Genomic DNA, 19,590 nt, shown 5'->3' on the forward strand with positions numbered 1-19,590 from the left:
TTGCAAGTTGTAGGAACAGATGTCCATCTGCATTGATTGAGGAAGTTTCCTTGTGGAATTTCTCTATACCAATTAAGTTATATGCTCACACCTCCACATCATTACTTCATAGGGATATTGTGTGTCTCAAAATGCATTATAAACTGCGAAGTGTTGTATTATGAAGACTGTTCTATTTTTGGTCTTTAGTAAGAGTCTAAAATCTCTTTGATAGATGATAGATGAGTGGTCAGGGAACCCAGCAGAAGGAGGGTAATATTGAGACTGATAGTTTTAAAAACTCTTAGTAACTGAGTCTTTCAATTCAAATTAATATTTAGGAAGATTTGTATTCACTAGAAGTTTTCTAGCTTAAATATTTTACAAATAACGATTACCAGTGAAATCGAGATCTTGGTATAGATAATAAACCAAAGGGTAAAAGAAGGGAGTGATGGGCATATATGCCTTTTTTAATCTTATATGACTCACCACATCTTGTATGAAAACTAGCAGACAGGATGTTTGTGTTAAAACTCCATTATTCAGCAACTAATCATACAATAGCTGTAGCATTCAGATATTATTTAGTGATCCTGCATCAATTCAGAATCTTTGCTAAGCTGAAAGGCCATAGGTTGGCATGAATTTCAATTTATTTTCATTAAATAGTATTGGTTCATGCATAGCCTATAACAGCTAGCATAAAATCAAATATAAAATTGACTTTTTCAAAACTGGCTTAAAGCCAGTTTTAAAGTTCTAACTTAAAGTTAGAAATTGAATTGCAGAAATGCTTATGATTTTCGTAGTTCCCCTCCTCTTCTGTAATTAAAATCAGCTGGAACTTAAAGTCCCCTGTTTCTTTTTTTATTTTATTTATTTATTTAACATATTTAGTTTTCAGCATTGATTTTCACAACAGTTTGAATTACAAATTTTCTCCCCATTTCTACCCTCCCCCCCACTCCAAGATGGCATATATTCTGGTTGCCCTGTTCGCCAGTCAGCCCTCCCCTCTATCACCCCCCTCCCCTCTCATCCCCTTTTCCCTTCCTTTCTTGTAGGGCAAGATAAACTTCTACGCCCCATTGCCTGTGTATCTTATTTTTTAGTTGCATGGAAAAACTTTTTTTTGTTTGTGTTTTTGAACATCTGTTTTTAAAACTTTGAGTTCCAAATTCTCTCCCCTCTTCCCTTCCCACCCACCCTCCCTAAGAAGTCGAGCAATTCAACCTAGGCCACATGTGTATCATTATGTATAACCCTTCCACAATACTCATGTTGTGAAAGACTAACTACATTTTGCTCCTTCCCAACCCATCCCGCTTTGTTGAATTTTCTCCCTTGACCCTGTCCCCTTTTGAAAGTGTTTGTTTTGATTTCCTCCACCCCCGTCTGCCCTCCCCTCCATCATCCCCCCCTGTTTTATTTTTTTTTTTATCTTCCTCCCTCTTCTTTCCTGTAGGGTAAGATACCCAACTGAGTATGTATGGTATTCCCTCCTCAGGCCAAATCTGATGAGAGCAAGGTTCACTCATTCCCCCCTCACCTGCCCTCTCCCCTCCTCCCACAGAACTGTTTCCTCTTGCCATCTTTATGCGAGATACTCTACCCCATTCTATCTCTCCCTATCTGCCTCTCTCAGTATGTTGCTCTCTCATCCCTTAATTTCATTTTATTTCTTTTAGATATCTTCCCTTCCTCTTCAACTCACCCTGTGTCTGCTCTCTCTCTTTTACATATGTATATATATTTATATATATGCATATTCCCTTCAGCTACCCTAATACTGAAGTCTCATGAATCATACATGCCATCTTTCCATGTAGGAATGTAAACAAAACAGTTCAACTTTAGTAAGTCCCTTGCAATTTCTGTTTCTTGATTACCTTTTCATGCTTCTCTTGATTCTTGTGTTTGAAAGTCAGATTTTCTATTCAGTTCTGGTCTTTTCACGGAGAAAGCTTGAAAGTCCTCTATTTTATTGAAAATCCATATTTTGCCTTGGAACATGATACTCAGTTTTGCTGGGTAGGTGATTCTAGGTTTTAATCCTAGCTCCATTGACCTCTGGAATATCGCATTCCAAGCCCTTCGATCTCTTAATGTAGAAGTTGCCAGATCTTGGGTCATTCTGATTGGGTTTCCACAATACTCAAATTGTTTTTTTCTGGCTGCTTGAAGTATTTTCTCCTTGATCTGGGAGCTCTGGAATTTGGCGACAATATTCCTAGGAGATTTCTTTTTGGGGTCTATTTGAGGAGGCGATCGATGGATTCTTTCAATTTCTGTTTTGCCCTGTGGTTCTAGAATATCAGGGCAGTTCTCCTTGATAATTTCTTGAAAGATGGTATAAAGGCTCTTTTTTTGATCATGGCTTTCAGGTAGTCCAATAATTTTTAAATTCTCTCTCCTGGATCTATTTTCCAGGTCAGTGGTTTTTCCAAGGAGATATTTCACATTGTCTTCCATTTTTTCATTCCTTTGGTTCTGTTTTGTAATATCCTGATTTCTCATAAAGTCACTAGCTTCCACTTGCTCCAGTCTAATTTTTAAAGTAGTATTTTCTTCAGTGGTCTTTTGGACCTCCTTTTCCATTTGGCTGATTCTGCCTTTCAAGGCATTCTTCTCCTCATTGGCTTTTTGGAGCTCTTTTGCCATTTGAGTTAGTCTGTTTTTTAAGGTGTTGTTTTCTTCAGTGTATTTTTCAGTATTTTTTGGGGTCACCTTTAGCAAGTCATTGACTTGTTTTTCATGGTTTTCTCGCATCCTTCTCATTTCTCTTGCCAATTTTTCCTCTACTTCTCTAACTTGCTTTTCCAAATCCTTTTTGAGCTCTTCCATGGCCTGGGACCAGTTCATGTTTTTCTTGGAGGCTTTTGGTGTAGGCTCTTGCACTTTATTGACTTCTTTGGGCTGTATGTTTTGTTCTTCTTTGTCAGCAAAGAAGGAATGCAAAGTCTGAGACTGAATCTCGGTGCATTTTCGCTGCCTGGTCATATTCCCAGCCAACTAACTTGACCTTTGAGTTTTTCAGTGGGGTATGACTGCTTGTAGACTACAGAGTTCTATGTTCCACGTTTGGGGGGGAGGTGCCAGCTCTGCCACACCAGCACTGCTCCTTCCCCAACCCCCAACCCGAACTGGGCTTAGATCTTCTGCAGGCTGTGCACCCCTGCTCTGATCCGCCACTTAATTCCTCCCACCAGGTAGGCCTGGAGCCGGCAGTAACAACAGCCGTAGCTGCCTCACCTCCGCTGCCCCCCCCCCCCCCCCCCCCCGGGCTGGAAGCCGAACACGAAGTACTCCCGCAGCTTTTCCCACTAACCTTCTCTGCAGTCTTTGGTGTTTGTGGGTCGAGGGGTCTGGTAACTGCCGCAGCTCACATATTCAGGGCGCTAGGGGCCCCATCCGCCCGACTCCAAGTTTGGTTGTTCCACGCCACTCAGGCTGGGCTCTGCTCCACTCCGTTCCCAGCTCCCAGCTCCGTGTGGGATAGACCTCACCCAGAGACCATCCAGGCTGTCCTGGGCTGGAGCCCTGCTTCCCTCTGCTGTTCTGTGGGTTCTGCCATTCTAGAATTGGTTCAGAGCCATTTTTTATAGGTTTTTGGAGGGACTTGGTGGGGAGCTCATGCTAGTCCCTGCTTACCAGCCGCCATCTTCCCCCTGTTTCTTTTCACTGAAAAAACTTTTCCAAATTGTATAGAGTGAAATAGCAAGTATTATATGTAGTAGATGTAGTTTACATTTTATTGAGTCAAAACCATTTGATTTTTTTGGAATTTCTTGTAAAATATTGGTGGATAGAAAACTGGTAACATTGGAGAAAGCCTTTCAGTTGAGTAATAAAGTTGGAAGCCACCTTGGAATGAGTTGAAAAAATGAGAGTTAAGAAGTGGAGGCAGAGCATTTGATTTGATAGAATGAAACTTTACCTTAAAGATTCTCTTCCTGTAAGGGGTCTCCCAAGCATATTATAATAGAGCTAACTCTATTTTCTCCTCTGATTTTTAATAACAAGCAAAGAACAAACCAGGGTGATGTATGCTTACCAGAGGTGGTTGCTACCCTTATAGAGAGCCTGCTAGTTAGGCCTTCCAGGTGTTCTTGTTGAGGGATGGATGAATTGCAATAAGCCCTGGAATATTCAGAATCTCCCCTGTGTGAAATACAGTCATTCAAAAAGAACTATCCAGTAGGAAAAAAAAAGCTATTACATGAAGAATGCCTATCAACTAATCAAACATTTATTTACTGCCTACTATGTACTAGTTTAGGTGGCATGCTGGATAGGGTGCTGGGCCTGGAGTCAAGCTCATCTTCCTGAATTCAAATCTGGCCTCAGATACTTACAAGTAGTGTGACCCTGGGCAAGTCGCTTAACCTTGTTTGCCTTAGTTTCCTCCTCTGACAAACGAGCTGGAGGAGGAAATGGCAAACCACTCCAGTATCTTTGCCAAGAAAGTGCCAAATTGATGGCCTCTGGTAAGCAGGGACTAGCATGAGCTCCCCACCAAGTCTGATGAGAGAGCAACATACTGAGAGAGGGAGATAGGGAAAGATAGAATGGGGTGGATTATCTCGCATAAAGGTGGCAAGAGGAAGCAGCTCTGTGGGAGGAGGGGAGAGGGCAGGTGAGGGGGGAATGAGTGAACCTTGCTCTCATCAGATTTGGCCTGAGGAGGGAATACCATACATACTCAGTTGGGTATCTTACCTCACAGGAAAGAAGAGGGAGGAAGATAAAAGAAAATAAAAGGGGGGGGGATGATGGAGGGGAGGGCAGATGGGGGTGGAGGTAATCAAAACAAACACTTTGGAAAGGGGACAGGGTCAAGGGAGAAAATTCAATAAAGCGGGATGGGTTGGGAAGGAGCAAAATGTAGTTAGCCTTTCACAACATGAATATTGTGGTAGGGTTATACATAATGATACACGTGTGGCCTAGGTTGAATTGCTTGACTTCTTAAGGATGGTGGGTGGGAAGGGAAGAGGGGAGAGAATTTGGAACTCAAAGTTTTAAAAACAGATGTTCAAAAAAAAAAGTTTTTGCATGCAACTAGAAAATAAGATACACAGGCAATGGGGTGTAGAAATTTATCTTGCCCTACAAGAAAGGAAAGGAAAAGGGGATGAGAGGGGAGGGGGGTGATAGAGAGGAGGGCTGACTGGCGAACAGGGCAACCAGAATATATGCCATCTTGGAGTGGGGGGGAGGGTAGAAATGGGGAGAAAATTTGTAATCCAAACTGCTATGAAAATCAATGTTGAAAACCAAATATGTTAAATAAATAAATTTAAATTATAAAAAAAAAAAAAGAAAGAAAGTGCCAAATTGGGTCATGAAGAGTCAGATGTGATTGAAACGATTGAACAATAGCAACATGTGTTAGTTACTAGTGATACAAAGAAGGACCAGAAGGGTTCTCAGTGGCAGCAGGTTATCTGGGCAGGGGTTTGGTTGTGACTTTTCTGAGGGAATAGATGAAGCCCAGATGAGAAGCAGGAACATTAGAATCTTTCACAGGGTGGAGGGAGGAAGGGTTTTCATGTAAAGTTGTGTTGGAGCTAGTTCCCATAATTTGATTATTGTGTAGAGGGTAGACTTTTACCCATCTTCCCATCTTTTGTGGTTTATCACACACCCCTTTGTGTCAGGACTTCTCATTTTGTTGTTGTTGTTGTTCATTAGTCACAGTTGTGAAAGAAGACACAGATCAAAAGAAAAAAAAACCATGAAAAAGAATAAAGTAAGTAAAAAAGTATGCTTTGATCTGCATCAAGAGTCCATCATTTATCTATAAGCATATGAAAAAATGCATCAAATCACTATTGATCAGAGAAATGCGAATCAAAACAACTCTTAGGTACCACATCTCTCCTGTCAGATTGGCTAACATGACAAAACAGGAAAATGATAAATGCTGGCGAGGATGTGGGAAAATTGGAACATTAATACATTATTGGTGGAGTTGTGAACAGATCCAGCCATTCTGGAGAGCAATTTGGAGCTATGCCCAAAGGGCTATAAAAATGTGCATACCCCTTGATCCAGCAATACCACTCCTAGGGCTGCATCCCAAAGAGATCACACAAGTGGGAAATGGACTCGTATATACAAAAATATTTATAGCTGCTCTTTTTCTGGTGGCAAAGAATTGGAAATCAAGGGGATGCCCATCAATTGGGGAATCGCTAAACAAGTTGTGGTATATGAATGTAATGGAATACTATTTGTGCTATAAGAAATGGGGAAGATACAGACTTCATAATAACCTGGAAAAACCTACATGGTCAGATGCTGAGTGAGTGGAGCAGAACCAGGAGAACATTATACACAACCACAGACATATTGATTCTCTGGTGACTAGCTTTGATAGACTTGCCTCTCCTTGGCAATACAAGGCGCAAAGACAGCTCCAAAGGACTCATGATGGAAAAAGCTAGCTACATCCAGAGAAAGAACTGTGAAGTCTGAATGCAGGTTAAGGCAAACTATTTATTTGGTCTCTCTTTTTTGGGGGGCGGGGTTTGTTTCTCCTCTCGTGATTCATTCCATTGGTTGTAAATCTTCTTTGCAACTTGACTATCATGTAAATAAGTTTAATGTGAAGGTTTACGTAGAATCCGTATTGGACTGCATGCTGTCTTGGGGGGAGGAAGGAGGGGAGGAAAGGGAAGAAAATTTGAAACTCAAGAACATGTAAAGCTAAGTGTTGTAAACGAAAAATAAAAAATCTAATTTAAAAAAAGAATCCATCAGTTCTTTATCTGAACATGGATATCATTTTCCTTCATGAATCCTTTGTACTTGTCTTACATCATTGTGCTGCTGAGAAGAGCTGAGTTATTCATAGTTGATCATCAAACAGTGTTGTTGATCTCATGTACAGTGTTTTCCTGGTTCTGTTCATTCCACTTTTCATCAATTTGCATAAGCCTTTCCAAGTTTTTCTGAAATCTGCTTGTTCATCATTTCTTGTTGCACAATATTATTTCATTACATTCCTATACCATAGCTTGTTCAGCTATTCTCCAATTGATGAATATCCCCTTAATTTCCAATATTTTACCACCATAAAAAGAACTACTATAAATATATTTGTATATGTAGGTCCTTTTCTGTTTTTTTTGATCCCTTTGGGATACAGACCCAGTAGTGGTATTGCTGGATCAAAGGGTATGCACAGTTTGGTTGCCCTTTGGACATAATTCCAAATTGCTTTCCAGAATGGTTGGATCATTTCATCTACCAGCAGTGCATTAGTGTCTCAATTTTCCTACATCCTCTCCAATTTGCATTCTCTAATCAAAAGTAGTTTAGAGTACTTCATATGCCTATAGATAGCTTTGATTTCTTCATCCAAAAGTTGCCTGTTCATGTCCTTTGACCATTTATTGATTGGGGAATAGTTTGTATTCTTATTTGACTCATTTCCCTATATATTTGAGAAATGAGACCTTTATCAGAGACACTTGCTGTAAAGATTTTTTTCCCAGCTCTCTGCTTTCCTTCTAATCTTGGTTGCATTGGTTTTGTTTGTGCAAAAGCTTTTTAATTTAATATAATCAAAATTATCTTTTACATTTCATAATGCTTTCCATTTCTTTTCTATTATGAACCTGTAACTCACTTAACTTCTTTAAAAACTTGGATGCTATATCATTTGTTGCATATATTTTTAATACTGATATTACTTCATTGTCTATGGTACCTTTTAACAAGATGTAGTTTCCTTATCTCTTTTAATTAGGTCTGTTTTGGCTATAATGTTCTTTGGAGTTTTTATTTTGGGATCTCTTTCCTGAGATGATTGGTGGATTTTTTTTCAGTGCCTGTTTTGCCCTCTAGTTCCAGGATATCAGGGCAGTTTTCCTTGATCATTTCTTTTTTTTTCTTTTTTTTATAATTAAGATTTTTTATTTTTAGTTTACAATGCTCAGTTCCACATAATTTTGAGTTCCAGATTTTCTTCCCCCCCTCCCCATCCTCCCCTACCTCCCCAAGATGGCATGGAATCTGATATATCTTCTACATATAATTTCACATTGAAGTTATTTACACAATAGTCAAGTTGTAAAGAAGAATTATGGCCAATGGAATGAATCAGGAGAAAGAAGAAACAAAACCAAAAAAAAACAAAAACAAAGAGAAAAAAAACAAAGAGGAAAAAAAGGGAAAGCAAACAGCGTGCCTCAATCTGCATTCATACATCATAGTTCTTTCTCTGGATGTAGATAGCTCTCTCCATCATGTCCTTTGGATTTGTCTTTGCACATTGTATTGCTGAGAAGAGCGAAGTCTATCAGGGTTAGTCATCACAGAATCCATATATCTGTGGTTGTATATAATGTTCTCCTGGTTCTGCTCCACTCACTCAGCATTATACCATGTAGGTTTTTCCATGTTATTATGAAGTCCGTATCATCCCCATTTCTTATCGCACAATAGTATTCCTTTACCTTCATATACCACAACTTGTTCAGCCATTTCCTAGTTGATGAGCATCCCCTTGATTTCCAGTTCTTTGCTACTACAAAAAGAGCTGCTATAAATATTTTTGTACCTATAGGTCCTTTTCCCACTTCTGTGATCCCGTTGGGATACAACCCTAGAAGTGGTCAAAAGGTATGAACATTTTTATAGCCCTTTGGGCATAGCTCCAAATTGCTCCCCAGAATGGCTGGATCTGTTCACAACTCCACCAGCAATGTATTAATGTTCCAATTTTCCCACATCCTCTCTAGCATTTATCATTTTCCTGTTTTGTCATTTTAGCCAATCTGACAGGAGAGATGTGGTACCTAAGAGTTGTTTTGATCTGCATTTCTCTAATCAATAGTGATTTAGAGCATTTTTTCATGTGCCTATAGACATCTTTAATTTCTTCCTCTGAAAACTGTCAGTTCATATCCTTTGACCAATTCTCAATTGGGGAATGACTTGTATTCCTATAAATTTGACTCAGTTCCCTGTATATTTTAGAGATGAGGCCTTTATCAGAGACACTGGTTGTAAGGATTTTCTCCAGATTTTCTGCTTTTCTCCTAATCTTTGTTGCATTGGCTTTTTTTATACAAAAACGTTTCAATTTAACATAATCAAAACTATCCATTTGGCATTTTGTAATGCTCTCTGTCTCTTGTTGTGTCATGGATTCTTTGCTTTTCCATAAATCTGATAGGTAAACTATTCTTTGCTTTCCAAAATTGCTTATGGAATCAGCCTTTATTTCTAAATCATGAGCCCAATTTGACTTTATTTTGGCATATGGTATAAGATATTGGTCTGTGCCCAGTTTCTGCCCTACCATTTTCCAGTTTTCCCGCAGCTTTTGTGAAATAGTGAATTCTTAGCCCAGAAGATGGATTCTTTGTGTTTATCAAAGAGTATATTGCTATAGTTGTTGAGTACTGCTTCTTGTGTACCTATCCTATTCCACTGATCCACGGCTCCGTTTCTTAGCCAGTACCAGGTAGTTTTCATGACTTCTGCTTTATAGTACAGTATAATATCTGCTATGGCTATGTCACCTTCCCTAGCATTTCTTTTCATTAATACCCTAGATATTCTAGACCCCTTGTTCTTCCAGATGAATTTTGTTACTATTTTATCCAGCTCTGTAAAATAATTTTTGGTAGTTTGATTGGTATGGCACTGAATAAATAAATCAATTTAGGTAAAATTGTCATTTTTATTATGTTACCTCGGCCTAACCATGAGCAACTGATATTTTTCCATTTATTTAGATCTGACTTTATTCATGTGAAAAGTGTTTCATAATTATATTCATGTAAGCCCTGGGTTTGTCTTGGCAGATAGACTCCCAAATGTTTTATAGTGTTTACAGTAACTGTAAATGGAATTTCTCTTTCTGTCTCTTGCTGTTGGGCTTTGTTAGTAATGTATAGGAACGCCGAGGATTTATGTGGATTTATTTTATATCCTGCAAGTTTGCCAAAGTTGTTTATTATTTCAAGTAGTTTTTTGCTTCTCTAGGATTCTCTAAGTAAGTCTTCATATCATCTGCAAAAAGTGATAATTTAGCTGCTTCTTTGCCTATTCTAATTCCTTCAATTTCTTTTTCTTCTCTTATTGCTACAGCTTACATTTCTAGTACCAAATTGAATAGTATGGGTTGTAAGGGACATCATTGTTTCACCCCTGATCTTATTGGGAATGCATCTAACTTATTCCCATTACAAATAATGCTCGTTGATGGTTTTAGGTAGATGCTATTTATAATTTTCAGGAAGGCTCCATTTATTCCTATGCTTTCTAGAAGTGTTTTTAATAGGAATGGGTGTTGTATTTTGTCAAAGGCTTTTTATCTATCTATTATCTATCTATTTATTTATCTATCATCTATTTCGATGATCATATGGTTTCTGCTAGTTTTCTTGTTAATATGATCAATTATGCTGATAGTTTTCCTAATATTGAACCAGCCTTGCATTCCTGGAATAAATCTTACCCGGTCATACTGTATTATTCTCATGATAAGTTTCTGCAATCTTTTTGCTAATATTTTATTTAAAAGTTTTGCATCAATATTCATTGGGGAAATTGGTCTGTAATCTTCTCTGTTTTGACTCTTCCTGGTTTGGGTATCAGTACCATATTTGTGTCATAAAAAGAATTTGGTAGGACTCCTTCTTCCCCTATTTGCCCAAATATTCTATAAAGTGTAGTAATTAATTGTTCTTTAAATGTTTGATAAAATTTACATGTAAAACCATCTGGACCTGTAGTTTTTTTTGCTAGGGAGTTCATTGATGGCTTGCTCAATTTCTTTTTCTGAGATGGGTGTATTTAGGAATTTTACTTCCTCTTCTGTTAACCTGGGCAATTTATATTTTTGTAGATATTTATCCATATCCCTAAGGTTGTCAAATTTATGGGCATACAATTGGGCAAAATAATTCCTAATTATTGTTTTAATTTCCTCTTCATTGGAGGTGAATTCACCCTTTTCATTTTTGATACTGGTAATTTTATTTTCTTCTTTCTTTTTTTAATCAAATTGACCAATTTATCAATTTTATTGGTTTTTTCATAAAACCAGCTCTTGGTTTTATTTATTAGTTCAATAGTTTTCTTGATTTCAATTTTACTAATCTCTCCTTTGATTTTCAGTATTTCTAATTTGGTATCTAATTGGGGATTTTCAGTTTGTGCTTTTTCTAGCTTTTTCAGTTGCATGCCCAATTCATTGATCTCCTTTTTCTCTATTTTATTCATGTAAGCATTTAAAGATATAAAACTTCCCCTAGAACTGCTTTTTGCTGCATCCCATAAGTTTTGATATGTTGTCTAATTATTGTCATTCTCTTGAATGAAGTTATTAATTGTTTCCGTGATTTGTTCTTTGGCCCACTCATTCTTTACTATTAGATTATTTAATTTTGAATTTTAGCTTATTTTTCCCTTGTTCTTTATTACAAATAATTTTTATTACATTGTGATATGAAAAGGATGCTTTGATTACTTCTGCCTTTCTGCACTGGATTGTGAGGTTTTTATGCCCCAGTACCTGGTTAATTTTTGAGTGTGTGCCGTGTACTGCTGAGAAAAAAGTATATTCGTTTTTATCCCCATTCAGTTTTCTCCAGAGGTCTATCATATCTGCCTTTTCTAAAATTCTGTTCACCTCCTTAACTTCTTTCTTGTTTATTTTGAGGTTAGATTTATCAAGTTCAGAGAGGGGGAGGTTGAGGTCTCCCATTATTATGGTTTTGCTGTTTATTTCTTCCTGTAACTCCCTTAACCTCTCCTCTAAGTATTTGCATGCCATACCACTTGGGGCATATATGTTAAACAATGATATTGCTTCATTGTTTATGGTGCTTTTTAGCAGGATGTAGTGTCCTTCCTTATCTCTTTTAATTAGATCTACCTTTGCTTTTGCTTTATCTGAGATTAGGATTGCTACCCCTGCTTTTTTTACTTTAACTGAAGCACAACATATTCTACTCCAGTCTTTTACCTTTACCCTGTGTGTATCCCCCTGTTTCAAATGTGTTTCTTGTAAACAGAATATTGTAGGATTATGGTTTTTAATCCATCCTGCTATCTGTTTCCATTTTATGGGAGAATTCATCCCATTCACATTCACAGTTGTGATTACTATCTGTGCTTTTTTCTCAGTCCTATTTCCCCCCTGTTTATGCTTTTATTTCTCCCTTTCCCCTTCCACTGGTCAACAAAGTTTTGCTTTTGATCACTGCCTTCCTCAGTTTACCCTCCCTCTTGATTCCCCTCCCTTATCTTCCTGTTTTCTACTTGCTACTTCTCCCTTCCCCCCCCCCCCCCTTTCCCCTCCACTTCCTTTAGGACAATTTAGATTTCTATACTTATCAGGGTATGTTATTCCCTTCTTGAGCCAAATCTGATGAGAGTAAAGCTCAGATACTGATCTTCTCCCCCCCTTCTTTCCCTCTACTACAGTAAGTTTTAGTGTCTCTTCATGTGATGTAATTTACCCTTTTCTACTATCTCCTTACCTCTTCTCCCAGATCCATCCCTTTATATCTCTATAATTGTTTTTTATCATTATATTGGTTATTTTATACTGACATCCACAGTCTATGAATATCCCTTTCAATTGTCATAAAAGTATACTGTTCTCAAGATTTACATATATATGTGTGTGTGTGTGTGTATATATATATATATCAAACGTATATAAAACAAAATAATCCTATATAAGGATGTAATTAATTAGCCTTCTTGATTAACTAGGTTTTTTCCCCATTTCCCTTTTTATGTCTCTCTTGAGTTTTGTATTTGGAGATCACATTTTCCTTTGAGCTCTGGCTTTTTCATCAGGCATGTCTGGAATTCCCCTATTTCACTGAATGTTCATCTCCTTGCCTGGAAAATTATGCTCAGTTTTGCTGGGCAGTTGATCCTTGGTTGTAGTCCAAGCTCCTTTGCCTTTCGGAATATCGTATTCAGTTTCTCTTGTCATTTAATGTAGAAGCTGAAAGATCCTGTGTGATCTTGACTGTATTTCCGTGATATTTGAATTGTTTCTTTCTAGCTGCTTGCAATATTTTCTCCTTGACTTGGCAGTTCTGGAATTTAACTATCATATTTCTTGGAGTTTTAAATTTGGGATCTTTTTCTGGGGGTGATCAATGGATTCTTTTGATGACAGTTTTACCCTCTGGTTCTAGGACCTCCAGTCAGTTTTCTTTAAGGATTTCATGGGAGATAGTGTCCAGGCTCTTTTTTTCATCATAGCTTTCAGGTAGACCAATAATTCTTAGATTATCTCTCCTGGATTTGTTTTCCAGGTTTGTTGTTTTTCCAGTCAGACAGTTCACGTTTTCTGTTTTAATTTTAATCTGTTTGACTGGTTCTTGATGTCTCATAGAGTCATTAGCTTCTACTTGCCCAATTCTAATATTTAATGTTTTGTTTTCTTCCTTTGTCTTCTCTATCTCCTTTTCCATTTGGTTGATTTTACTTTTCAATGAGATACTTTCTCTGTTTATATTCTGATTTTCCTTAACAAATTCCCTGATTTTACCTTTTAAAGATTTGTTTTTCTCAATGAATTTTCTTTCCATTTTTTCTTTTACCTCCCTAATTTGATTTTTAAGGTCCTCCCTGAGTTCTTCCAGGAATGCTTTTTGGTCTGGAGACCAGTTCACTTTCCCTTTTGAGGTTTCAGATATGGGTGTAGTGTCCACGCTATACTCTTCTGAATTGGTATTTTGGTCTTCCCTGTCTCCATAATATGAGTCAGTCATCTTTGAAAGCTTCTTACAATTCTTTTTCATGGTGGTTTTTTTTTTTCCTCTCCTGGTTTCTGAAGTGGATCTCTTGTTTCTGAGGCTCAGGGGGCTCTGTCCCAAGTTTCTTGTGTTGGGATCTAGCTTTATGTGCTATGGCGTCTGGTTTCGTGAGGTGTGGTGGAGGAGTGGTCTGCCTACTGGGAGTCTCCTCTTCCCCAGGACTGCTCTACAGCAGGAGTGGTCTCAGCTCGTGTCTGTGTTGGTATCTGCCACTTCCCCTGGCTGTGCAAAACCAAGTCTGGGGTCCTGGCGTTGATGTTAGTTAGATCCACCCCCTGGGGCTCAGTTACTCTCCTCGTTGTTCTGCTAAGGTGAGGGCTGCTGGGACACCTCTTCCTGCACTAATCTCCTTCTGCCACCACAGGAAGGGCCCATTCCCCCACTTCTCTCACTACTGAAGCCCTACTTTTGGCTCCTCTGTTTCTCTTGAGGTTTTATTCTCTGGGTTTATTTAAGGGAGGGATATGAGCCATTTTACCTGCATATCCTGTCTGCCGGAAGTCCAAGAAGGCAAGTTTCAAATCTTTAGACTGTGGGTTGGAGGCCTCCCGGCTAGCTGCTCCTGCAGCTGCAGGCTCAGAGCTCTGACAGACTCCTGTCCTGGGCTGAGAGGCCTGGGGCTTGATTGCAGCTGTAGCTGGTACTTCCGCTCTGGGCCTGTTCCTTCTCTGGCTCACCCAGTGCTCTCCCAGACTTGTGTGCTGGTGGGATTCCTCTACTGTTCCCAGTTGGTTGTCTGGTGCCGATCCATGTGCCCAGCGCTTCTACCCCTCTCAGTCTACTAGTGGCTTCTAACTCTCTCACATCTGTTCAGATTCACTTTTTTCTGATTTATCTGACAGAATTTGTGAGAGAGCTCCAGTAGTACCATATTGGCTCCGTGCCCCCGACCTTGATCATTTCTCAAAAGATGCTGTACAGGTCCTCCTTTTGATTATGGCTTTCAGGTAGTTCAGTGATTCTGACATTGTCTCTCCTGCATCTGTTTTCCAGATCAGTTGTTTTTCCCATGAGATACTTTACATTTTCTTCTGTTGTTTCATTCCTTTGAATTTGTTTGATTGATTCTTGATGTCTCATAGAATCATTAGCTTCCACTTGCCCAATTCTAACTTTTAAAGAGTTGTTTTCCTCAATTAGCTTTTGCACTTCCTTTTCCATTTGGCAAATTGTACTTTAAAGGATTGTTTTCTTCAGTGGGGTTTTTGTATCTCCTTTTCCAGTTTGGCTAGTTCTACTTTTTAAGCATTTTTCTTTTTCCAAGCTATTAACTCTTTTTTTCATAATTCTCTTGCATCACTCTCATTTCTTTCCACAGTTTTTCTTCTATCACTCTTATATGACTTTTAAGCTCTTTTTTTGAGCTCTTTCATGAGTTCTTTCTGGGCTTGAGGCCACTTCCCATTTTTCTTTGGGGTTTTGCCGGTAGGTGTTTTGACATCATTATCCTCTTGTGAGTTTATGTCTTGATCTTCCCTGTCACCATAATAATTTTCTATGGTCAGATTCTTTTTGTTGTTTTTTCGCTCATCTTTTTTGGTCTTTTTCCTCTTCTTTTAAATTTTAGCTCTGCTCCCCGAGTGAAAGGGGCACTGTCTTAGGCTTCTTGTTTTAGAGGCTGCAGGCTCTGGCTATTTACCAGGTGCTGCATTGATGTTGCCCTGAGGCCCATGGGGGCCCCTAATGTTTGGTGCTGTGCTGAGGGAGTGGGGTGGGGAGTAGCTGGTGCTGCTGAAGGCTGTAGGGGTCTGGCAGTTTACCTGGTGCTGAGCCTGGGTCCTAGTGGTAGTGTCTGGCCAGTGGGGTGTTTCTGCATTTCCCCAGGTCTCCACTGAAGCACTTGGCAGTCTGGCTGCTGGAGGCTGCCTGTTTGCTTTCAGGGCTATGGTGAAGTGATGGCCTGGGACCTGGCAGGCTGCCTGTTTGCTTAGGGGCCTGTTGGGTTAGCATCTACCTGTTTGCCCAGGGCTGTGCTGAAACACTTAGAGGTCTGGCCACTGGAGGCTGCCTCTTTGCCCAGGGCTATGCTGAAGCATGCGGGGGTCTGAAGCATGAAGCTGTAGTCTGCCCCGTCTAGTGGCTATGCTGAGGCATGTGGGGGGGGTCTTGATGTTACAATTTGCCTGCTCCACTGCACTGGGGCTCAGAATTTCCCACTGGTTTGCTGAGGTGGGGCTTGCTGCTGGTTTGCAGGGATGCTTCTTGTCCTGGACTGTGTTCCCATTTTACCTGAGGGAGACCAACTTTTCTTGCCAGTCTTCCAAGTTTCTTGGGATAAAAGATTGTTTCACTCCACCTTTTTGCTGGTTCTGCTGTTCCAGGATTTGATTTGGGGTAACGTTTTATGGTTTTTTGGAGGTGAATATGGGGGAGTAACGGTGATCTACTGCTCAATCTGCCATCTTAGCTCCTGGAAGTCTGATCAGGACCTCTCACTGTGGAGACCATTAAGGTCTCTAGGTGTCTGATCTCTAGGCACTGTTTGGCTTTGTTTTCCTTATCTTAAGGACTGCTTTTTCTCTCTTTTATCAGCTCTATATTAGTGATTCCAGAAGGAATATAGCCATTACTCTTCTCCCTCCTGAGCTCTAGTTCTGTATTTAGATCTACATATTAGACATTTTCAACTGATTTTGAACTGATGTCCAGAAGACGTCACCAACCCAACATCCCAAACAATTCATCATCTCCTCCCCTCAAATAAAACAGAACACCCACTCTTTGGGCAGCAAGGTGGCAAAGTGGTCCCGGCATTGGGTATAGAGTCAGGAATCAAATTTTGTCTCAGGCACTTATCATCCATGTGATCATGGGTAAGTCACTTAAACATTATTTACCTCATGCTCCTCCATTGTAAAACAGAGATAATAGAAGTGCTTACCTGGACAGCTTGTTAGGAGGATCAGCTTTATAAAGGGTTTAAGTTCGGGTCCTGGCACAGAGCTTCTTTTCCTTTTCCAGACTTCCGTGTTTCTGTTGATGGTACCAGCATACTTCCAGTCATCCAGGATTGATTCCTCATTTGTTCCACATATCCAGGTAGTTGTCCAGTCTTGTCTTTTTTTCCTCCATGACATCTCTCACATCTGCGTTCTTCTCTGTGTTCACATATGCAACACCGTCCTTCAGGACTGAATCACCTCTTGTCTTGCTTGTACTATTTTAGTATCCTCCTGATTGATCTTCCTGCCTCAGGTCTCTCCCCACTCTAATCTATCCTTCCCTACAGCTGCCAAAGTGCTTTTGCCAATGCTCAGGTTTGGCCATGTCATAATAAATTCCAGTGACTACCTGTTGCTTCTGGGATCAAAATATTTGCATTTAGCATTTAAGACCTTTACAACTTGACCTCATCCTCTCTCTCCAGCCTTTTTTATGTGTACTTGGATACAACAGGCCCTCATCTATGGCCTGCTGTCATCCTGTGTCCACACAGCTGCTGCCATTCCCCAATGCCTGGAGCATCCCTCTTCTAGCTTCGGAGGCCTTCCAGAATTCTTAGCTTCCTTCAAAGCTTAGTTTAAGAACCATCTTTTACATAAAGCCTTTCCTGATCTCCATTCCTCCCCCAGCGCTTAGGTGTTCCTGCCTTTACTGCTCAATCATCTTGTGTCTCTTGTTATATAGTGTATATTTATCTCTGTGTTTTTATGTTGCCTCCCCAGCTTGAGCTTTGTGAGCTCCTGAGGGCAGGGACTGTTGTACTTTTTCTTTGTATCTTTAGTGCCTGGTGTTGTGCCTGGCACAAATAGGCTATTGACAAGTACTTGTTGATTTCTTCTGTGTCCATTGAAGAGGCTCAGTAAATTTTTAGTGAATGAAAGGAGTCAGTGTCATTTCTGCAATATCCTATTTCGTGCTGCAGCAGTACTTGGTAGAAGAAATTGTTTCTACATCCGAGCAAAAGAAGCCTCCAAGAGATTAACAGATAACTAGGACAAACACAAAAATATACTCTGTGTGTGTGTGTGTGTGTGTGTGTGTGTGTGTGTGTGTGAATATATGCATTCTTTGTGCCAGCATAAATTTAGGCAGATGTCTGCTTTTGAGTCCTACCTCATGCTTTCTTTGGATAGGCAATTATCTGAGGCTTGGCTTCCTCATTTGCAAAATGGGGATACTAATACCTGCCTCCCAATCTTGTAAGGTTGTTGGGAAGATCATGTGATGATAATGTAAAAACCATAAAGCACTATACAAGTGTCAGCCATTTTTTATGTGTACCAGACCTATGATTTTGTTGATATTAGGAACTCCTAATGAAGGACCTCTAACTTTATGTTAATGGCTCTCTCAGATGCCTTTTGATTTCTATAGGTGTGCCAGGAATCATATGGGACTTTGACTGACAATTACTTGTACATGTGTGAGCTTCCCATGAATTTCATGGAACTTGTAGTTATATGCTCATTCCTTAGTCTCCCAGCTCTGTATGCAAAGATTCCTATCTGCTCAGCAACTTACCACCATAGAGAGTTGCCAGTTATTATATGTACTATGTATGTATGTACATGCACCAAATCTGTGTCTCTCTATATTTGTGTATACACACACACGCACACGCACACACACAAGTAAGACATTTAAGTGTGTTTCTTAAATATAATGTTCATCAGTGGGCTGTATAAACATTAGCTGACTGTTAAAAGTAACGCAAAGTGCTGAATAATCATGATTGTATCGTCAACTAAAATGTAAAGAAATCATCTACTTCAAGTGCTATTATACTTAGTATTTATGATTTTTTTCTGAGTGACTTGCATAATTTAGATTGACCCTTGAATAGGACTTTTCTCGTGATTTATTGAATATTAGCCAATTTTCTGGCTTCTGTTAGAGATCAGGCCATTTTTTTTAGCATTAATGTTAACATAGGTACAACTAAATTGAATTGAGAAAAAGTGATCAAAGATAGTAAAAAAAACCTCAGAATTCTTATTAAAGTTTATTTGATTTGAGAAATTGGCATATGTTTCAGAGCATCAAATTTCAGTTTCCATTTGCTTAAAGATAACAATTATGAGACCTATAGAGGACTGAAAAACTTTAAAATGTATGTTTAGGAATAGTTTGAAATTATACATATATTTCCAAATAGGAAAAAACAATTAGTACTCCTTTAAAATATTAACATCCTAAAAGATTAATCTAAAATATGGAAAATTCATTTACAAATATAGTTTTGGAATGAAAAACTGGCTAAGACATAAAATCAGAATATTAGTGAGAGCTTCATTTCTAATGATTCTTTTACCTGTTTATTTAGTGGCATCTTTGCATAAGCTTCATGGAAACACCTTTTGGTTTTGGAAAGGATTTCAGCTGTAGAGTTTAAGGGGTCACTTTTTAAAATTATATTAAAATAAAACGTGGACAAAGCTTTGAAGAAAAGATCTTCAAGTTTGCAGATGATCCTAAAATTGGAGGCAGAGGAAATAATAAGGAACAATGCAATCAGATTCAAAAGGATTGGGATTGTTTAGGTGATTGGGCCAGCAGATGGCAAATGCAGTTCAGTGTAGACAAATGTAAAATAATTATCTTAGGAACAAAGAACCAATCATACAGCACACTGATCAGGAAAAAATTTGTGGGTTATTGTAGGAAAACCATTGAAACAGTTAACCCGGTGCACAGCTGCAGTAAAAAAGGCAAGCAAGAAACCAGATTAGCAGATGGAGAGAATACAAAGCAATAGGCAATAATACTTCTAGGGTATCAAGGAACTTGCCAGACCCCACTGAGAGTATTTTCTATAGCACTGGTCAGTATTAAAGGAAAGGTAATTTTTGCCTTGGAAACA

The 19,590-nt window shown here is 39.0% G+C and overlaps 1 protein-coding gene across 5 annotated transcripts in view; it reads left to right on the top strand.

The window, feature by feature from the left end:
* TBC1D5 (TBC1 domain family member 5) overlaps nucleotides 1-19,590 on the top strand; it is a 635,464-nt gene that overhangs the window by 88,414 nt on the left and 527,460 nt on the right. Inside the window, exon 3 of one of the 5 annotated variants that reach the window (XM_036758382.1) lies at nucleotides 16,749-16,826. The exons of the other annotated variants lie outside the window; for them this stretch is intronic. The gene's annotated coding sequence lies outside the window, so the exon portion shown is untranslated. The remainder of the gene's footprint in view (nucleotides 1-16,748; nucleotides 16,827-19,590) is intronic. 5 annotated transcript variants of the gene reach the window in all.

This window comes from Trichosurus vulpecula, chromosome 5, assembly GCF_011100635.1.
Source record: "Trichosurus vulpecula isolate mTriVul1 chromosome 5, mTriVul1.pri, whole genome shotgun sequence".
In the NCBI taxonomy this organism is placed as follows: Eukaryota; Metazoa; Chordata; class Mammalia; order Diprotodontia; family Phalangeridae; genus Trichosurus; species Trichosurus vulpecula.